This window comes from Dama dama, chromosome 20 (genome assembly GCF_033118175.1).
Source record: "Dama dama isolate Ldn47 chromosome 20, ASM3311817v1, whole genome shotgun sequence".
In the NCBI taxonomy this organism is placed as follows: domain Eukaryota; kingdom Metazoa; phylum Chordata; class Mammalia; order Artiodactyla; family Cervidae; genus Dama; species Dama dama.
Window position 1 is genome coordinate 23,099,873 of NC_083700.1, and position 22,206 is coordinate 23,122,078.

The window sequence follows — 22,206 nt, forward strand, 5'->3', positions numbered from 1 at the left end:
TTGAGTCTCAATTATATTTAGGGTTGTATGTTTATTCCCTACCACCTTTAGCTCCCTCCCCCCACTTTAGATTCTAAAACTGATTATGGCTGTGAAGTTCAACATAATATATGATCATAAACCATACTGTCCCTCTCACTAAACATCCGGAATCATTGGTAAAACAGAAGCAGTCAATGAATCTTCCATGGACAAAGCCAACAGCAAACACTTACCTCAGGAAAAGAAAAGAAGTTACCACCTGTATAGTCCCTTCTGTAATTTCTTCTCGTACTTTCTGTCTGTATCACACATTTGAGCACTCCAATCATGTGTCAAACTGAATAGTCCCATGTGCATGATTTACCTCCCTGTGAAGACTATGCTCTTTGAAGACAAGAACCTTGTTTTAAATTTCTTTGGTTTTTCTATAGTACTCAATATAATGTACTAAGAATGTGGTTAGACCCTAGGTGAGTTACAGAGCAGAAACGCCTGGCACTTGTGTTACACTCCTTCTAAAGAAACTCTAAACATTAAAAGTACCAAATCACCTCAGTCTGCCAGGCACTTCTGACGAGCTGGTAGCAAAGATTATTTCTAAATAATAATAATGTGAACAGAAAACATTTTCAAAGTATTTCCACACAGTTTCTTAAACTCACTATACTGTGATCGATGGCATTTTATAGATGAATGGATGGAGCACAGGGGCGTGAATGCCTTCTCCCAGGTTTCCAATCAGTGCTCCCTGACCTGCTCTTTCTTCAAAGCCATCTCCTTGCCATTACTTTATGAGTGGAGAAACAGCACAGAAAGTTGAAACAAGTACATGGGCTCACTAGAGATAGGAATAAAACCCAGCTGTTTTAACCCCTAATCCAAAGGAGTTGTTGAAATAGGTCACCCCGGCTTTAGCCTATCTGACACCAAAAACAACTGAGCAAGAAATCTGCCAAGTATCTTATCAGATAACCCTAAAGAATAAAATACGAGTCTTTCAGCTCCTGAGTGTTCAGGTTAGTGCTCAACTGTTTACCTTTCAGGATTGAAAAAAGAGAAAATCTTCCTCAGAATGGTTAATTTTAGCCAGAGAGAGATATTCCCCCAATATAACTAAATCTTCTAACTCTTAAGATCTGCTTAGAATGTTTCTCTCTTTTCTCTGTAAATAATACTTAAAATATTTACTAACTGTGATTCAGGTACTCTTATAAGCACTCTCCATATATATTAACTCATTCATAACAACTGCAGAAGGCAGGTCCCATTACTATCCCTATTTTATTTTACTACTTTTTCTTTTTGATTTTTTTTGCAGTATAGCTGATTCACTACGCTGTGTTAGATTCAGGTATACAGCCAAGTGAGTCAGTTATACATATATATATATCCTATCTCTGTTTAAGAGACGAGGAAACTGAGGCTCTTGGAACAGTACGTAATTTGCCCAAGTAAGTTGGTCACACCCTAGTTAAGTGGTGGAGCTGGAGGTCAGCCAGACACTCAGGCTGCGCTTCATCACTGCAGTACTTTGTGAAAAGCATGGACTTGGTGGACAAGGTGAGCCAGCACATAGAAAATGCTTAGCAGCACAACATAAGCATTTATGTAAACTAGTACCATGACTTCTACCATCCTCTAGCAAGCTCACTCACCTGTCCTGCCCAATGGCATTTCAGACCTTCACCATTGCCAACCATCATCTTCCTCTCCCAGTGCATGGCCTTGCCCAGGACTTAACAGGGAGAAGAGAAGTCACCAGAGAGGACTCCTTACCACCAAATCTTCAAATCTCTTTTTATCATTCCCTATCCCCTCTTTTTTCTCCATTATTGCAATCAAAAAAAAAAAAAACAACCCACTTTTTCCCCAAAGGTTAGTCCTACCATAGGTGGTCTAGCCCCATCCCTTTCAGCTGACTGAGTACTCACTCTCTTCCATGATCACCCTTCTACATCCTGCATCTCCTGGATATTTCCAATCAGCTTTCAGACATGTTATTCTACCTTCCAGATGAAATAATAATGATAAGGCAAAACAAAACTGGCTCTGGCATTCTATTCCCCTTTGAAGTCAAGTTTCTTTACAGAGTTGACAAGACACAGCCTTCATTTCCTTACCTGCCATTCACCCTTTAACCATCTTAAACCAACTTCTACCCACAGATCACAAAAACCATGACTCTTGTTAAGGTCACCACTGACCGCTTTTCTAACCTCATCTTACTCCATCTCGTAAACTATGCCAGTTGAACATGCCTTCTTGAAACTCCTCTCTCTTGGCTTCTATAATACCACACTTTCCCAGTCTTCCTCCTTCCTCTCAAGTCACTCTTCATCTGCTTCCTTTGCTGACCCCTTCTCTACCCAATCTCTACAATTTCAAGTTCCTCACAGCTCTACCCTGGGTCCTCTTCTCTTCTCATTCTCTAAGTTCTTTCCATGCCGAGAACTCCCAAATTTCCATCCAGCTCAGCTTCTGCCCTGCTGACCTGTATACACAACTGCCAACTTGGCATCCCACTAGACGTCTGAAACCTAACAAGGTCAAAGATGAATTCTTCATCCCTATATAGCCTCCCTCCCCAACGTATTTCCCCTTCAGCTTTCTACATTTTAGTAAATGGCATCTTCATCCACCCAGCTGCTCATGCCAGAAATTTGGAGTCATCCTTGACACCTCTCCCCCTCACCCCTAACCTTCCCATGTCAAGTTTGAATATTTTTGCTGAGTGAAGAAAATCTCAGTTTCACTGTTTTTTCTTCAGAGATAAAGGATACTGTAAAGCCACTAATCTAGATGAAATGCTCCATTACATTCTTTTCATAGCATCCTATGTTTTTCTTTCACAACATTTCTCATGTTGTATAATTATGTGGTCATTTGCATTAACATTCATCTGTCATGCTAGGCTCCATGAAGGTAGGAGGATCCGTAAAGGATCAAGACTGATTTGTTCATCCTTGTATTCCTAGTACTTGCTATAGTATCAGATACACGCCATCTGCTCAAAAAGCATTTGTTGAATAAAAGTTGAAGTTTTCCCCGAAGATCATCTCCTAAGCCAGGCCTGCTTTCTAGGGCCCCTATCCATCCATCAGGCTACTCACCAAAACCCCAAGGGTCACGATAAGGCAGTGCTCATCCTGGAGGTGGGGAGCTTGTGGAGTCCAGGAACCCCTGTCTCAGAGGTGACCCTCACCTGAATGAGAATAAAGGAAAGAAGAAGAGTTTCTAAGGAATGAAAACAAAATCATCAGTGCCACTTAGTTACTATCTGAAGACCTGGCTTCCTATCTACAGGGTATTAGTTTAAGAGGAAGTCTCCCATGTAAACAGCATCAGCTTCCAATTATTTCAGGGTATATCATCCAACCTGCAGATACCTCAAGGCCCTTGTAACTTTCCCTCCTTCCCAAGTGCATATTTTCTTTTCAGAGACTGGAAAAATATTAAAGGCAAAGAAAATCGATTTGTCTACTTTTCTGAACAGTTAGTAGGGAAAAAAATCTCCACATTTTTGCTTCTTCCCATTCCTAATTAGTACAGAAAATTGAGAGCTGACTGTGGAGGTGAAAGAGACAAAATTCCAGACACACTTTTGAATTCACAAAGCGCATGCCATTCCCAGGTCCTCCCTACTCTCAACTGTAACTTTACACAGCATGCATTCAGCAAGGAAACTTATTTTCACACCCTTTCGGGAGAACATATGAGTGAATGACAGGGCCACAAGATCTCCTTTGCTTGAGAGCTACTGTTTGTGAAATGCTATACCAAGTTGAGCTAGGTAAATCGGTAAAAGACTAAGTAACTCAGCAGGCAGAACTATTTCCAACATTAGTCCTTGCAAACTACAATGATAATGCTGAGCCTCCCCCTTCACCCAGAATTTATAGTTTTGAAATGGCAGGGAAAAACCAAGTTCCAGACTGTCCTAAGGCCAAATTTCTCAGGAATCTCTAAAAGGAGATTCTATAAGGTTGCCATGAAGCTGTCAATAAATCCACAACTTGGTCTAACTTAGCTCGGAATCACCTCTACAATTCCAATTTCAACTTTTCCAATGATCCTTTCCCACTCTCCTGCTCTAAGAAGTCAAGTTTATTACAAGTATGTCATGTTTAACAAATTTCATTTCTATGCTATGACCACTACGCCATAAAAGGCATAGTATCAAACTTAGAATGTGGAACTAAAAGGCCCTGGGATTCCATTCCGAGCTCATTCTTAAGTTCTGGCATACCAGCTACTAAAAGGCTTCCTTCTCAGAAAGAATACACAATAGGAAGAACCAATCTTTCCCAAATATGTGGAGAAAAGAACATTATACTATAGTCTTATGTAGAAAACCTTGGTCCTAACAAAATGCTAAGATATGTTTTCATACTCAAAGGGTAAAAACTCATCTACTGTCCTTCAAGCTAACAGACTTTAAGCAAGCAAATAAATTTGTATCAAGCTCAAGGGTTCTGATAAAATGTAACTAATAAAAAATGAACATCATCTATCACCCTTTAGAATAATGGCTACCCAAAGTAAAACTTCAGCACAAATGTCCCTTCTTTGTGAAACTCTCCTTGATTCCAAACCATTCCCAGGAATGTCCTCCATGGCCCCACAGCATTATATTCATGACACTTTTAAAACACTTTGAAAATTGTATCCTTGTTATGTACAGCCAGGGAACCTCCTGAGGAAAGGGTCATCATCTCAGCACCCAAAAGAAGAAACTTAATAAATGCTAGTTGATCTGTGTGTGGTAATGAGCTGGGGGCTCGTATACTGCTACTTCAGCTTTGCATCCCCAAATAGCAATGATGACACAATAAATACTTATTCAACTTCTCACCATCTGCCTTTCCTAGGAAATAAGTTACTGCAGAAGTCTCTGTTCACAGAAAAGTACAAGGTAATTGCACTTACAGCTATGGCTTGCATTTAACTTGATGACCGCTGCCTTGGGAACTGCTACAATAATGAACAAATACAGTTTTAACTTACAAGAGACCCTACGGAAGCAGAAACAAAATCCAAAATACACTGACTGAATAACAGAAGTGACATGTTCATAATTGGGCTCTTTACCTTTCAAGATGTCCAACTTGCTCTCTCTTCTAACATTGGGACACAGCGATCTGTGCCTCCCAAACAGAAAGGAATTTTTAGGTCAAAGTGGAGTGACACCAGCTAGTCCCACATTCAGTCCTACAGGAATGAGAAGAATGGAAAAGTTCATACCCCATCACACCAACAGCAAAGAAAACCACCCATTCCCCAAGGCTCCGTGACCAAAACAATATCTGGAAGAAGGAATAGTAAGAAAAAAATCAGGTCAAAAATGGGGAAGGCAGGCAAAACCACTAAAACTCAAAATGCAAGAAGCTGGAGCACTCTGGCCCACATCTATCCCACTGAACACTGGGAAGTCTAGAAAAGCAAAATCCATCAGACACAAAAGCCTCATTCTAGTCATTGGCTTTAACTTTCTCCTCAACCAAGAACAGTTATCACAGGTTGCAAAATAGACTTTTATTTCATATCTTCTCTATGCCCTTGTTCTTAGCATGGTGAAGATATTGAAGCTTATAAGGCAAGTGGCCATAAGATAACTGACCTTTCAAAGATCAGCTGGTCTATAGCAGGAGCTCTTATCTGGGGATCCACGACCTCCTAAGTGGTCTGTAGAAAGACTCAGAGGAGGGGAGGCAGCTGTGAACTTGGCTGGAGAATATTCTGATTTTCATACTCACTAACCTCCAAGTAAAAGTTAGCACCACCTTCACCTTCAACAATGAATGCAGGTAATAACCCACACAGTATTGTGACTATGTCACCAAGAGGAACCAGGAGACACTTCATATCACATTACTGTTATGGCAGATCTCACAACATAGTATTTACACTCATTACTACTTCCAAACTATAGTATCTGCAGCTACATTTTGTTATTTAATGAGCTATAAACATATAAACTATTGTTTCACAACTGTTTTAACATTTTGATAACTGTTCTGTGTCATTTGTAATTTTATATACTTTATACATGAAAAAAACCATGATTCTCAGAAGGTGTACTATGCTTCATTAAATTGCCAAAGGAAAACATGTGGCACACAAGATTAAGAACTTCTGATCTAGGGCAAATAGTTTCTATAGACCCCAACATAGTTACCAAGGCAGAGAGACAAGTCATTCCACCAACAGTACTTCATAGTTGAAGAAAATTAAACCACTAGACTTCCCAGGTGGCGCTAGTGGTGAAGAACATGCCTGCCAATGCAGGAGAGGTAAGAGATACGGGTTCAATCCCTGGGTGGGGAAGATCCCTGGAGGAGGGCATGGCAACCCACTCCAGTATTCTTGCTTGGAGAATCTCGTGGAGAGAAGAGCCTGGCGGGCTATAGGCCATGGGGTCGCAAAGAGTCGACACAAGTGAAGCAACTTAGCACGTATGCAAACCACCAGTAAGACAAGTAACATGTCCAAGGTCACACAAATTTAGGGTCAGCATCAGCTTAAGTTAGCACTCACAGCATGTATAGTTCCACTCTCCCAAGGGGACTGTTGCTTACATTTCTACAACTGTCATCACTATTCCTGTCTTACCACTAAATGGGGAAGAGGTATCACCTTTCAAAACTCATGTAAAACCCAAACCCAGACAATAGAACAAGGCAGATGTAGAAGGTACTCCTTTTTGTTTCCTGATCAATCACAGGGCATGTTTCAGAAGCTGAATTTGGTCTGTTCCTGAGATGATAGTTTTTCAGAAGTGAGGAAAAAGTTGGTCTACACAAACTTTCATTCCCAGATGTGTCCAAGGCACTTTGCAGATAATCATTAACTTGTTTGGTGCCACAATGCATTATGAGTGATGAGAACAGTGGTAACCCCGCTTTATAAAAGGGAAAACTGGAGAATAAATATGAGAGATTTGTTTGAAGTCACATATAAGTCAATGGGAAAGCCAGTGTTCCAACACTAAGTTCAAGGCTCAACCAAATCACCATGATCAAATATTTAGTTGATTACAATGCTTGTGAAACCTCTGTACTTCCCCCACCCCCCACAAGCCAGAGAACATTTTCTTTTGATTCACAGGACCAGACACTTCTGAAGGCTATGGGAAAAATATTCCATAGAATAAATTCCAATGTACGTAAGTGCTTTTTCACTTACACTAGTCATGTAGGAATCCAGGTCAGGAATCCTTAGCTCAACAGCCAAGTTACTACATAAAATTTGCCTTATAAGAAGAGAACAGTATGGAAATTGTTTCTTCATCTTTTACTCAATGACCTCCATATCATCTACCACAGGTTTAGGAAGTATTATCATCTTATATTCGACACTGTTATTACAAAATAATATCCTAATGGTTCAATACAATCAGATCCTAGATTCTAAAACTATGAAAGATCATCTCTATGTCAACTTTGCGTTAAATTTCCTCTTTTCACACAAACCACCAATTAATGGAATCCTCACTTCCCAAAGCATCCTTATGCCATCTAACTAACTGCTCCTTTTATTAACCCATTTTTGTTTTTTATAGATTGGGTCTTTTTCAACAGTTAGCAAGATCCTTCTTAAATCTGTACTTAGGACCGTAACGTTTTTCACACTTAACTCCTTTTTACAAATCACGAGCATCCAATCAAAAACCAAAATCAACAGAACAATCATGTTGTACAATCTCCATGAACAGTGAAAAGTTAACCTACACAGGAGTCTTACCTACCAATACCCATCTGCACCCCCTACCCCTTACTCTCAACTACTTATCCTTCCTATCTGCTAATTCTGATTCATCACTTCCAGCGCAGTGGACAAGAGCCCAAATCTCTGACCCAAGAATGAACACTTAGTTCTTGAACACATTAAATGCTAACAAACACTCCATTACACACCACTGATCAAAACGTAACTCTTTACATGGCCACTCAATCATTTTCCCTTTAAAGTTACTGCCCAGGGATCTGAATATGTTTGCCCTAAGGAAAGTTTAACTTTGCACCAATTCTACCCCACCTTAGTCTCTCACTACTGACACAAAGTTACGTCCATTTCTCTACTTTGTCTAATAAGTTTATCAGTCTCCAACTGGGTTGCAGTCTAGGCTCCAAGTCACTCTTCTCTATGGCAGGCAGGGCTTTGGAAGACATGTTTCAGGTCTCCTCCTTTAGGCTTGGGAGCCTTCACATAAGGACCCCAGAAAAACTATTACAGGCCTCCGGCCCTTCCCTCTGAACATAATAACCAAGTCTGCTGTTTGTTGTAGTAGAATATCTCCATTTCACCAGGCTGGTCCAACACCAACCAGTGACACCTTTAATAGTCTTTGCAACTTTTCAAAGGTCAACGACTACAGCTCCATTCTGGAAATCACTGGCGTGTCCACGACCCTCACAGTGACTCAGTGACCTAGACATCACCACCTCACCTGCTGGAGCCCTTTACTTCAGGAACATTCCTCTTAGCTTCGGGTTCCCCCACCCTCCAACAAGTCACTGGCCTGCAAACTCCCCTTTACCTCTCTATCCATCTCCTGGGTCTAACAGACCCCACCAAACGCAACTCGAATTCAGCTCTCCATCTCGTCCCTACGATGTCCCTTCATCCCAGGACCCTGGGACTGTCCCATGTCCTCGTTTAGTCTCTCCAAGCGCTGCCTGGGACACAACCTCTAAAAAGCTGAGAGACGCCTCAGTCTCTCCCCACCGCTGGTGGGCAGAGGACGCCCCCCCAACCTCTCCCCACAGGTTTCTCTAGACTCAACTCTTAAATTCACAACCTCGGCCCCCACCCCTTTTCTCCCCTCACCCCAGCCCCCAGCCCTCCGCGGCTTTGGCTACCCCTGCCCTCAAACCCTCTCAAAACACGCGGACGCGGACCCGGCCCCCCCCCACCCCCGGCTCCGGTCCTTCCCCTCCCCCGCCCCCTGAGGTGCCACTTACCCCCGAGGCAGGAGTGGGGGAGGGGACAGGAGGAGCGATGTAGGGGAGGGGGCTTCGGTCCGGGGCGGCTTTCAGCCCCGGGGGGCTGGGGCCGGGGCCAGCGGCAGCGGCGGCGCAGCGTCTCCCCCCGGCGGCGGCAGCGGCGGCGGCGGCGCCGGCCCACTCCCGCAGGCACACATAGGCTCCATTGTCCGCCGGCGCCTCCCCCTTTCCGGCACCCCCCTCCCAGTACCGCCCCTTCCCCCTCCCCTCGGCCCTCCCCCAGCCGCACCGCGCCACGAAAGGTACCGCCGGCCCCGCCTCGGACGCGAGCGGAGAAGTGCCCCCTCCCCCGCTGCTCCGACGTCCAGCCCGGCGGGGGAAGAGGGAACGGCCCCTCCCCACCTCAGCGCAGGGCCCAGCCGCCGGGAAGGGCCCGCCCCCCTCCAAGGGAATGTCACTTGTCCCCCTCCCGAACGCGCGTAATGGTACCAACCCGGCCGCTTCCTCCTCCCCCTCCCCAGCCTTCCCGGAGAGGCACCGCCTCCCGAGCCCCGCCCACCAAGTAGCCTCGCCTCCTCGACCCCGCCCCTCCCTCCAATATTTTACTATGGAACCGCCCACCGTCGGCACCACCTCCTGCTTTGCATGGACACACCTACCAGGTCCCCTCCCCAGTTCGTCACCCGGCCAGAGGTGACGCCTACTCCCCACCTTAAAGCGGCAGAGCCCCCCCTTCTCAACTAAAAGAACCTCCCAAAGGGCCGGCGGGGTGGGAGGTGCGGCCAGGGAGGGGCTCTTCTTTCTTGCACCTTTATTTTCACGTTCACATTCACCGGACCTCCTCACCGCCTCCTGCAGCACCGGAGAGCCACACGGTGGAAAGGGCGCGGAGGGGGGAAGGGCAATGTGGAATTTGGCCATCTTTGACCGAAAAAAATTGGGAGCTGCCAAAGGAAGGGGTCCGTCCCTCCCACTTCCCTACTGTCCTGGTCCCGGCCTAGTCCTCAGTCTTCAAGGAGACCCCTCCCCCCCTCCAGGATGAGGTTCCGCCCTAACCCATCCCCTCTCCCGTCCCTGGTCTTCACCCCTCAATCTCTGCACTGCCTTCGCTGTTGCCGGCTTTCTCCCCTCCAAAGAGTGCAGGCCCCTTTCGGGGTTGCACTCTTTTCCACCTTCTCCAAAGCACGTTCTAGCCATGTCCTGCAGACACGTTGGTTAGTGCAGGGTCTCTTCTTCCTTATGGAGCCCGCCTCAACCCCACTCACGCATCGCTATCTAGAGCCCGTAGAGAACCTCTGCCCAGATCCTAAAATCGCTTCATAACCGCTTTTTAAATCACTCCCCTGATGTTTGGAAGGCCTGTGCTTTGGAGAGCTCAAACCCCAGGCATTCCGGCACTGCCCCCTGTGAAGTGAGAGGGTAACCCATTAGATTGCACTTTTCTCAGAAGGAAAAATGACGGCATCATGGTGAGCGCATGTTGCTGAATAAAGCTCAGATTCCGACTACTCCTGTTTTATCTTTGTGGCCCTTGTTGCTGCTGTGCCCAGCTGCTATTACAGACCTGTCTGCTCCACAGCCCTCCCCAGAACACACGGTTTAAATCTCTGTGTTTGTGCTGTGTAGAGTCTTGATCTAAGATGTTTCTGTAACTATGTGCACTGGCCCCACAGCTTTTCTCCATCAGTTAAGTGAAGACTGCCTGTGTTATACTGTACTTCGTATTCTCCCTGAAGACAGACGGAGGCAACATGGCCAAGAGAAGTAGATAAAATTTTCTTCTGTATTTGTTTCCATCACCAAGTTTTAACCAGGTACTTATTTCGAAGAAATGTTAGGTTCCCTGTCTAGAAAATAGGAAACGTTCCTTGTGGCAAGTTTTTAACGAATGGTACAGTGGTAAAGGATGGTACATCCTTAGTCGTGTCTGACACTTTGTGACCCCATGGACTGTAGCCCGCCAGGCTCCTCAATCCATGGGATTTCCCAGGCAAGAATACTAGAGTGGGTTGCCATTTTCTTCTCCAGGGGATCTTCCCGACCCAGAGACTGAACCCTCATCTCCTGCGTTGGCAGGCAGGTTCTTTACCTTTTAGCCACCAGGGAAGCCCAAAAGGATGATAACAGGAGAGCCCTAAATGATAAAGCTTTTGAAACACTTTAAAACTCTGGGCTGGTCATGTAAGTTTCTATACCATGGCTCCCCAGCTTAGATTCTATGAAAAACTGTTTTTTTCATAGCAGATGTTTTCTCTTTGTCTTATGTTTTGACTGAGCATGCTGTTCTGTGCTTAGTTGCTCAGTCGCGTCTGACTCTCTCTTTGCGACCCCATGGACTGTAGCCCCCCAGGCTCTTCTGTCCACGAGGATTCTCTAGCAAGAATACTTGAGTGGGTTGCCATGACCTTCTCCAGGGTATCTTCCCAACCAAGGGATTGAACCCAGGTCTCTCGCATTGCAGGCAGAAATAAAAAAGGCAAAAGCAGGTATAAATATAAATTTAAGATCAATTGAAGGATTCCTAATGGAAAAATATTACAATGCTTTTCGTCAAGTTTTGGTGATAGAATATTTGATGAAACATAGTAAGGACCTCTGTAAAAAAAAAAAAAAAAAGTAGGAGGAAAGTCAGGTCTGGACATATGAAAAGATAATTAAATCCAGAAATATGCAAGAGGCATTTGCAATTACTAAGGTAGATGGAAAGAAGGGATTCACAGACTTATCTGTAAGAGAAAACCACTACTAAAATAAACTCTGGGCTAGGGTGTTCCAGACCAGATCACCTCTGCCCAGAAAGGTAAAAAAAAAAAAAACAAGCTCATTATAACAATAATACACATGCAAAAAAGTCTTAACCATTTTACAAGGCCTTAACACCCTCACTTAACTATATATGTCAAAGCTTAGAATTATTTACTGAACCAGAGGAAAAAAGCAAATGAATATTAAATGTGCAACACCAGGCTAAAAGAGCAATAATACTGAGAATTTAAGCAAACTGAAAGTCATGAAATTCAAAGGTTAGAGACTCCATAGTAATGGTAATTTAGCTACATTGCACATGGGATAGAAATGCATTTAAAATATTATTTACTGTAATGAAATAGTTTATCTATTTTTATTAGTTTTTTTCCTCTGAATTTTCTAACTTCCATGCATCTCCATCTCACTTGAGAAAGAATTCTATCTATTTTACTGGATAGGGCTCTAGCATACTGTTTATACATAAATACTAATTGATAATGATGAAATCATTGTGAAAAGCATCCTTTAAATAAAAGCTTCAAACTGTTTATCTTACTGTAGAAATTCTAAGAGAAATCTTTTTTCTTTTTTAATCCAAATGGTAATATGGTTAAAAATAAACACTTTCAACACTGAAGAGATCTGGGTTTGATTTTTTACTTTCTGAAATTTACTTCTCCCAATGATGATAAGCACCCACTGTGATACAAACATGGATGGTATGTCTGGCTTAGTTCTTTAACTAATCACCGCACCTGTTATTTGTGTGTCACTAGTCTTTTTTTTTTTTTAGGACTTCCCTGGTAGTTCAGACGGTAAAGCGTCTGCCTACAATGCGGGAGACCTGGGTTTGATCCTTGGGTCGGGAAGATCCCCTGGAGAAGGAAATGGCAACCCACTCCAGTGTTCCTGCCTGGAAAACCTCATGGACTGAGGAGCCTGGTAGGCTACAGCCCATGGGGTCACAAAGAGTCTCTCAGTCATGTCCGACTCTTCGAAATGCTTTTGTTCTCTCAGCTTTTGATAAACATATACCTATATTTCTGGGTTGGAAAGAACCACATCCTATTTTACAGATGAGAATTCTGAGACATAGAAGTTTCACGACTTGCCAAAATTATGCCCATTTTTACGGACTAGAATTTAAGTCCAGCACTCTACAGCACTGTTCTAACCTCCGAGGATTATTCACTCCTAACAATATTACTATTGTAGGAGAGAATATTAGGTAATAAAATCAAGACTCAGAAAGGCTGAACCCACTCAGTCAGCTGGTGCTAGGGTTAGAAGCATCTTGCTATTTAGTTCAGAAGTCATGTCCGACTCTTTTGTGACCCCATGGACTGCAGCCCACCAGATTCCTCTGTCCATGGGATTTCCCAGGCAAGAACACTGAAGTGGATTGCCATTTCCTTCTCCAGGAGGTCTTCCCAACCCAGGGATCGAATCTGAGTATCCTGCATTGCAAACGGGAGATCCTCATTTACCACTGAGCCATCCAGGACAGCAAGGGTTATAAGAGGCCCTAACAAATTCCTGGCCTTGGTCAAAGTCCTTAGTTTGTTCATGATTTCCTGCTTCTTAAACTGTTTCTTACCAATTTATCTGGGCTTCCCCAGTAGCTTAGCAGTAAAGAATCCACCTGTGATGTAAGAGCCGTGGGTTTGATCCCTGGGTAGGGAAGATCCCCTGGAGGAGGGTATGGCAACCCACTCCAGTATTCTTGTCTGGAGAATCCCATGGACAGAGGAATACTACCAAGATAGTCATTTATGACTGAAAATGAGGGTTTAGAATGGGACAGCATCTTGACTTGCATAGGTACTGCCCAGTGCTGTAGTAAAATAGTCAGGAAGGGATTTCTTGTTTAGGCTGCCCATGAAGCAGATTTCACCAGTCCATTTAAGCCAATGAGAAGTTCCAGAGCTTCATCCCTGCCAGGAATATTGAGGGCTAATTGTCCCTTTCATAAGGAAGAAATCAAAATTCCCATCTCCTTCCTTCCTGCAGCTCCACCTGGGGCCATTGGCACTCTGATGTGAGCTTGGGTCTTGTTCTATGTCCCCACATATCTGCTTTCTACAACCCGGGCATCAGAGGCACTCGATCTGCAAAAGCTCTGACAGATCTGTCATGTGACACTCATTTCCCTTTAGAAGGTATCACCGATGTTTCTCGTTTATTTCCACACTCAAACCTACAGGGTTGTGCCTCCTACCCTCATTGCCTGCCTTCTGGAAGCCAAGCTTTGTGACACCCAGCCTGCAAATTCCTAATCCCTAATTGATCGATATAGAAATGCCAATTCCCCTTCCCCAGCTTTCCAGCCATAGTCCATCATGGCTCAATGAGAAACAACCTATATGTTCCACGTGCTGTACCCATTTCTCCCCTAGATCTCTTGATCTTCAGGTGGTTCTTCACATCTGTCCTTACAGTCTCATGTCTCCTTTCTTCTTCAGTTTCCACTAATTTACTATTTCATTTTTAAAATTCTTAACCTCTTTCCCAAGAATAATTCTCTGCAAGTATTTCTACTATTTAATTTCATTTTCTCCTGCTAGACATTTCTCCAGGAATTTTGCCCATCACACACACACACCTATTTTATTTTTCCTGGGTTCTGCCTTCACTACTAAAATCTTCCCACTTCCCACAATCAGTCTCTTCCCAGCTTCTCTGGAGTTGGTACCTAACTACTGCAGCTTTGACCTCACTTCCATGGTTTGAGTCCAGGTTGCTCTTACTAGCCACATTGCCTTTTGGAATCCTTGACCACCTATCATTCCAGCAATTGAAATTCCTATGGCTGAGATGTACCCACATTTGTTTTCACTCCTGGACTGGCAGACATTACTAGAAAAAAATCCCCCATGAAACCAAAAAAAAAAAAAAAAAAAAAAATGGATCTCAATCAAATTTCAGGTGATGAAACTTCAATCAAACTTTATTGGATTTTACTTGGCAATCCTTTTATGCATCCTTATTGCTTCCTATATCATTTCCTACAGCAATTACTCCAAACTTTGTCTCCTACTTCTCCTACACTGCAAGACCAACCTTGTCATCTCATCTCAGCTTGGAAGGGTTTTGCTCAGTTATCCGTCTGTCTTCCATTTACTTACTCTTTAGAATCTTTAGTAAAATCTTTCTTACACAAATACTCTTTTCCCCCCTTTCTTTTCATCCCCAGTTTATCTAAAGGGTAACCTACATTCTCTCCCATCACAATTTCTTTTCTTCCTCTGTAATTAACCCAACCATTTAACCAAAATCCTTTCTCCAATATGGCCAAACCTAATCACCAAATCCATCCAATGAATATCCTTTTTTTACTCTCTTACAGTCTGAACTCCAAGATACAATGATATTCTTGTTTTGTCTAGCCCTCACCCCCCAATTTTATTGAGATATAATTGACATACAACATTAAGTTTAAGGTATGCACATAATGATTCAATATATGTATATATTGTGAAATGATTACCACTTAACTTTAGTTAACATCCATCACCTCACATAGTTACGATTTGTGTATGTGTGATGAGAACTTTTAAGACCTACTCTCCTAGCAACTTTCAAATATACACTATAGTATTGTTGGTTATAGTCACCATGCTGTACATTACACCCCCACATCCTATTTATCTTATAACTGGAATTTTATACCCTTTTTTTTTTTTTTTAACTTTATATCTTTTGAATGCATGTGTGTGTGTGCGTGCTCAGTCATGTCTGACCAGCCAGGCTCCTCTGTCCATGGAATTTTCTAGGCCAGAACACTGGAGTGGGCTGCCATTCCCTACTCAAAGGAATCTTCTGGACCCAGGGATTGAACCCACTTCTCCTGCATCTCCTGCATTGGCAGGCGGATTCTTTATCACTGAGCCACCTTTTGAATACCTTCATACCTTTCCCCCAACCCTCTACCCTCTGCCTCCGGTAATCACTAGTCTGTTCTCCGTTTTTGTGAGTTTGGGGTTTTTTGATTTCACATATAAGTGAGATCACACAGTATTTGTCTTTCTCTGTCTACCTTACTTCACTCAGGATAATGCCCTCAAGTTTCATCCAAGTAATGGCAAATGGCATAACTTCATTTCTGTGGTTGAGTAATATTTCACTGTATGTATATAGCATATTTTCTTTATCCATTCATCTGTTGATGGATACTTGGCTATACAGCAGCTAAACAGTGCTGCTGTCAACATGGGGGTGCAGATATCACTTCAAGATCATGATTTCATTTCCTTCTAATGGATACCTAGAGGTCTGTCTTCTTTATTGACTTAAATACTTCCTTTACTTGAACATTTCTTGAATGTTCCTTAAACTCCTTGGTGTTTTGATCTTTTGTTTCTCCACTTCTCCCTAGGATTTCTCTCTCGTGCTCTCCTAACTTTAGCTATTACCTCTTTGCAGTTGATCAACACATTTGCAGGTCTAACACAGGCCTCTCTTGAGCTTAAATCCTGCATTTCTATCCACTCAGCTTGCCCATGTAGGAGTCAGTTTAACACATCAAAAAACAAACTCACCATCTTTCAAAATTATACACTGTCTCTCACTTAGGCTCGAAATTTTGGAGTAATCCTGACTCAAAATTTCTAGCTGCTATGTATTTTACTCAACCATCAGTGTCCACAAATTCCTCCTTAAATCAGTTTCTTGTTTTCTGTTCCCAAGGTGGGACTGTTGTAATAGTTTCTAAATAGACATTCCTGCCTCCAGCTTCTCCTCTCAGTCAATTCTCCACGTTCTTCCTAAATAGATCTTCCCGAAAGATTTGTGTGTGTACATACATGTACATACGTGTGTGTGTGTATAATCATTTGTGCAGTGCTAATTTCTCTCTAGTTATTTAAGCCCTACTTGTTCTTCTGGGCCCAACTATCCTAACATCTCCACAATATAGTATAGCAGGAAAAACAGTGGCTTTAGAGTTACCAGGACCTGGATTTGAATATCAGACTGTATTTTACTTCAAACTTCATAGAAAAAAAATGTTATTTATCATTAAGTTCAGTAGTAGTTGTTTATATCGCCTGTTTTAGAACACAGCTTAGATATGCAAGTGTTTAATATTAATAGCGTGTGTACATGCGTGCTAAGTCACTTCAGTCCTGTCCAACTCTCTGACCCTATGAACTGTAGCCTACCAGGCACCTCTGTCCATGGAATTCTCCAGGCAAGAATACTGGAGGGGGTTGTCATGCCCTCCTCCAGGGGATCATCCAGACCCAGGGATCGAACTTATGTCTCCTGCAGCTCCTGCATTGCAGGAGGATTTTTTACTGCTGAGCCACCAGGGAAGCCCAATAATAATATCATCTACCTTTTGTTGTAGTTGCCAGTCCTTCCCTATGTCCTGAGAGCAGAATCTTACACCTCTTTGTGTTTCAAAGTCGTTGCGTTATTGCTACATTTATTGAGTATCTGCTAGATGCAGGGCATCTTGAGGGGAACAAAAAATGAATCAGGCACACCGTTTTGTCTTCAAAGTATAATCAGACTTATGTGGAAGATTCATTCATCTGGGGGGGCGGGGAAGAAAAAGTGTCTAATTTGCCAGGTACTTTGCAAAGTACCGAAGATTCAAATAAGAAGAGGACATGTTCCCTGACATTTGAATCTGGGATCTATCCAGTTAGGGATACTGATAAGCAAACATTTATAATCAAGTATAGTAAATACTGGTTCAATCCCTGGGTTGGAAAGATCCTCTGAAGCAGGGCATGGCAACCCACTCCAGTATTCTTGCCTGGAGAATTGCCATGGACAGAGGAGCCTGGTGGGCTACAGTCTACGGGGTATCAAAGAGTCAGACATGACTGAGTGACTAAGCACAGCACAGCACATAGTAAATGCTAGGATATGGATACATACCAGGCATTTGGGGCACACAGAGGAGGCATATCTAATTCAGACAGGAGAGTCAGGGGATGCAATAAGACCTGAGCAGAGTCTTAAAAAATGTGTAGCAGTCAACCAGGCAAAAGACTCAGCAATGAGCAAAGGCTTGGCTGTATGAGAATGTATATAAATAACTGCAATACAAGATAGAAAGTAATAAATAAGTGGCAGAGCAGAGGCAAAAAGTGGCAGTCAAGAGGAAGTACATTCTTGGGAGCTGGGTGAGGTGAGCAGAAACTGCTGTGTGGTAGTGGAGGCATTTGAAGCAATCTGAAGGGTTAAGGGGTCAAGTTCAGACGTGCAGTGGGGCCGATGCCTCTTTGTCTTCTGAGCATTCTGTGCTGTGCCCTGTACATAGTGGCATAGGTCCCTATTTGCTGTGATGATGGCGATGATTATGATGATGGTGGTGATATCTAGGTTTTTATCATGAAGTTGCCTTTTCCCAGACTAGTTTACAAGGGGAGAATCATGAATCAAAAAAGCATTTCTGGGTGGAGAGCCTCTCAGTCAGACTGCCTGGCTTGAATCCCAGCTTTCCATTAGAGGGCTGTGTGACTTTAGAAAAATTACTTAACTTCTCTAGGGTTGAGTTTTTTCTTCCGTAAAATGGAGTAATGATAGTGTATGGAACAAATGAATGACTGCATATAGACATGTAGGAAGAGTGCCTGGCACACTGTAGGTACCCAATAAATGTTGGTTATTAGTATTATTATTTTTTGATGGTTATTATTATTACATTTGTGCATCTCTGGATTATCCATAATGGGGTTGGCCTTAAGAGAGATTTTAGGAGCACTGAAAAGACCATCTCCTCAATACTTCACTTATTGTCACATCACATCTCACTCACTGGTATCTCTTCAACTCTCCTAATACAGTCCTTTAAATTCTGTCATTAGACATTCATACCTTTGGATTTGAGATGTCACTTTCCCAATACCTTGGGAAGGGACATAATAAGGGGTCAGCCCTTTTTCACTTTAAAATTTTATCTGGCCAGACCTCTGTCCTTCTTAACTGCCAACAATACTGAGGAAATATGGAGAAGAAAGAAAAGGCTAATGCTGAAGCTTGGAGAAAGTTTTTCCTCAGAAACTCAAGCTAGAAGGAGATACTCTGAGGGCTTCCCGAGGACAGCAGGTCCTTTCGGATTGGAAAAAGAGGTGAGACAGCAGAGGGAGACCAAGAAGTGATGAGGAAAGCAAAAAGAAGGTCATTCATGTCAGTAAAGACGTTAACAACAAACAGTGCTGATCTTCACTCTGGAACTCTTCAGGCACCACGCCTTTCTCCTCTCTGTGCTGTGTTTTACAATAAATAATTTTTCTCAGGACAAATCTTCATTCATATTAATGAAGGAGACCATACAGGTGATCAAGAAACCCCTGGTTTTAAATTTTCATAACGACTTTTACATGTTTGCTTTCTGTGTTATCAAAAACTAATAAAACACCTACTATCTGTCTTAATGCCAAATTAAGGAGAGTGAGAATTTCATTAGAGGCTGAAGAAATAGTCCCTCTCAGGCACCATATAGTCCAAATGAGGAAGCATAAAAATTAATAACAACTAACTCCTAAATTGTATAACAGTATGACACAAAACTCTAGACTTGTAGGGAAAAAAAAAAAGCAATGAGTAGAGTTTGGAGTAGCAAGCAATAATCTGAAGGATTAAATTGAACGGGGCCTTGAAGAAGAGGTTTTGGGCAGTTCCAAGAGGGGCTGATGACCTCAAGGGAAGAGAGACAAGGAGCAAGCCACATACTAAAAGAAGCACAGCACATGTGTGGACAGAAAATGATAACAGTAAAGGTCATTACCAACAACCATGATGACAGCTGTCATTTATTGAGCATTTAGTATTTGCATGTGCCAGGCACTAAACACTACATTTATATTGTCTCATTTGATACACATAATAACGTCATGAGATACGAACTGTTATTCTCATTTTACAGTTGAGGCGCCAGATGCTTCAAGGAGTAAGTAACTGTCCTAAATCATGCAGCTAAGTGGGAGCTGAGTTTAAAACCCAAGTCAGCCTGAGGTGAAAGCTCTTAACCAGCCCACACTACAGCCTCTCTTCAGCACGGGTGTTAGGAAGCAATGGGGCATATGATTGGTTAAATAAGTTGGGAATTCATTACACAAAATATAATTTAGAGAAAGCATACAAGAAGGATACACGGTAAGTTTTTAAAAAGGCCAGATAAAATAAGCTACGAGGATATATTGTACAACATGGGGAATATAGCCAATATTATAAAATAACTATAAACGGAATATAGAAAAAGAAAGTGTTAGTCCCTCAGTTGTGTCCAACTCTTTGCGAGCTCATGGTCTGTCCATGGAATTCTCTAGGCAAGAATACTGGAGTGGGTTGCCATTGCCTTCTCCAGAAATGGAATATATGTAAACTTAATAATTATGAATCACTATGTTGTATACCTGTAACTTATGAAATATTATACAGCAACTATACTTCAATAAAAAGAGTAACCAAGACCTTAGTATTAAAAAATAACATGCTTACTTTTTCTTCATGTCTATTAGTAACTTTCAACTAAAAGACTGTTCATTCTAAATAAAACAATATTATAAAAAAAAGGTAACATGCTTAAAAATTTACAACTTTTTGATGAATAATTTTATAATGTTATTTACTAGTAGCCATTTAACAAAAATATTGGTATCTGAAAATACTAACAAATATTGCATTAGATGTCTGTATTTATCAAAACAGAACCAAAGTATGCATGTCGCCATTGTTGTTTATTTGCTAAGTCGTGTCTGATTCTTTTGTGACTCTAAGGACTGTAGCCCGCCAGGCTTCTCTGTCCATGGGATTTCTCAAGCAAGAGTGCTGACATAGGTTGTCATTTCCTTCTCCAGGGTATCTTCCTGATCTAGGGATCGAACCAGTGTCTCCTGCATTGGCAGGCGAATTCTTTACCACTGATGTATATATGTGTTTATATACCTAAATAACCAGAATTATATATCTTTATTAATGAAAAAGTCACAGTGTACTGAACACTGCTTATGGAACAGGCACCTTCCTTACAGCATCATCCTGAATGTGATTTATAATTACACCCATTTTATAGACAAGAAAACCCAAATGCAGAGGTTAAATGACTGCCCAAGCCTCACAATACTTAAACAGCACATTCCAGATTTGAATGCTAGGCTGGTGGCAACACCTGTGCCCTCGCTACTAACCTACACAACCTCTCTCCTGAGCAAGGGAAAAATTGTGTAAAAATAACACCACTGCAGTTTACATTGTGTCTTTCAAAGCGTTTTCATATTCATAGCAACAGCCAACTCTTACGATAACCACGTGATAAGGTTCAGAAGATACCTCCATCATAGTGAATAATAATAGTAGTTATAGTTATCATTAAAATAGTAGTCTTAGTCAGCACAGACTGAGTGTTCTATACACCTGGCACTGTGCTAAGGTCTTTAAATGGACTACATGGTTGGTTCACAACAACTCTGTAAGATAGGCTCTATTACTATCCTTACTTTGCCCATGAGGAAATGGGGACTCTCCTAACTGGTGTCAAGAGAGGTTAAGTAACTTAAGGAAGGAGACTGGGCTCAGATAAGTTACAGAACTAATTCAAGGTCATGTGATAACGAGTGTGATTCCTGGACTGGAGCACAGATCCCCCAATTCCACATCCATGAAATATCCTTTTCATGTTATGATACTAACAATGAATCTGCAGCTACAGGAAGGACAATTTGAAGAGAGAGCTACAACCAGCAAGGAGAGCAGCTGGAAGACTAATGTGTAGTAAATGTGAGATGATGCAGAGCCAGGTAGGATAGTGTGGGGGGGGATGAAAAGGTGGCCAGGCCAGGGGCTATCTGAGAAAGATTATGGTAGCTCACTTCTGCAGCATGAAAATACAAGAGGAAGGAAAAATAGCATAAGTTTGGCTTCTAGCCATAAAACCTGTGAAAAGAGGGACACTGTGGTCAGAAATAGGAGTGGTTTGAAAATGGCACTGGCCCACAGTGAAATAACACTACATACCAACTAGGGATACAGTTTTGAAAAGTCAGGCAATAACAAGTGTTGTGTGAATGAAGAGATGCTGTAATTCTCATACACTGCTGGTGGGATGGTAAAATGGCACAGCCACCTTTGAAAACAGTCCCATAGTTTCTTAAAAAGTTTACCAAACAACCCAGCAATTCCACTCCTACATGTCCACAAAGACTTGTGTGTGAATGTCCTACAGCAACATTATCTCAATAGCCAAAAGGTGAAAACAATCTAAACGTCCATCAACTGATAAATGGATAAATAAAATGTGGTATGAGGAGGGCATGGCAATCCACTCCAGTATTCTTGCTGGGAGAATCCCATAGAAGCCTGGCAGGCTACGGTCCATAGAGTTGAAAAGAGTCAGACATGACTAAAGTGACTTAGCATGTATGCACACACATAACAATACTGTAGAATATATTGAACAATAAAGAAATCAAGTACTGATACACACTATAACATGGATGCACCTCAAAATCACTTGCTAAGTGAAAGAAAAGAAAAGCGAAAATGTTAGTCACTCAGTCATGTTGGACTCTTTGGGACCCCA

At 42.3% G+C, this 22,206-nt stretch overlaps 1 protein-coding gene across 4 annotated transcripts in view; it reads right to left on the minus strand.

Annotated features, from left to right (window-relative positions):
* LOC133040822 (uncharacterized) overlaps positions 1 to 22,206 on the minus strand; it is a 79,567-nt gene that overhangs the window by 1,597 nt on the left and 55,764 nt on the right. The window contains exons 1-3 of one of the 4 annotated variants that reach the window (XM_061121005.1): positions 8,943 to 9,073; positions 5,071 to 5,190; positions 3,093 to 3,184 (exon numbers count right to left, since the gene is read on the minus strand). The gene's annotated coding sequence lies outside the window, so the exon portion shown is untranslated. Of the gene's footprint in view, positions 1 to 3,092; positions 3,185 to 5,070; positions 5,191 to 5,599; positions 5,621 to 8,942; positions 9,074 to 22,206 lie in introns of those variants that run through there. The other 3 variants (XM_061121006.1, XM_061121004.1, XM_061121008.1) reach the window with 3 other exon arrangements.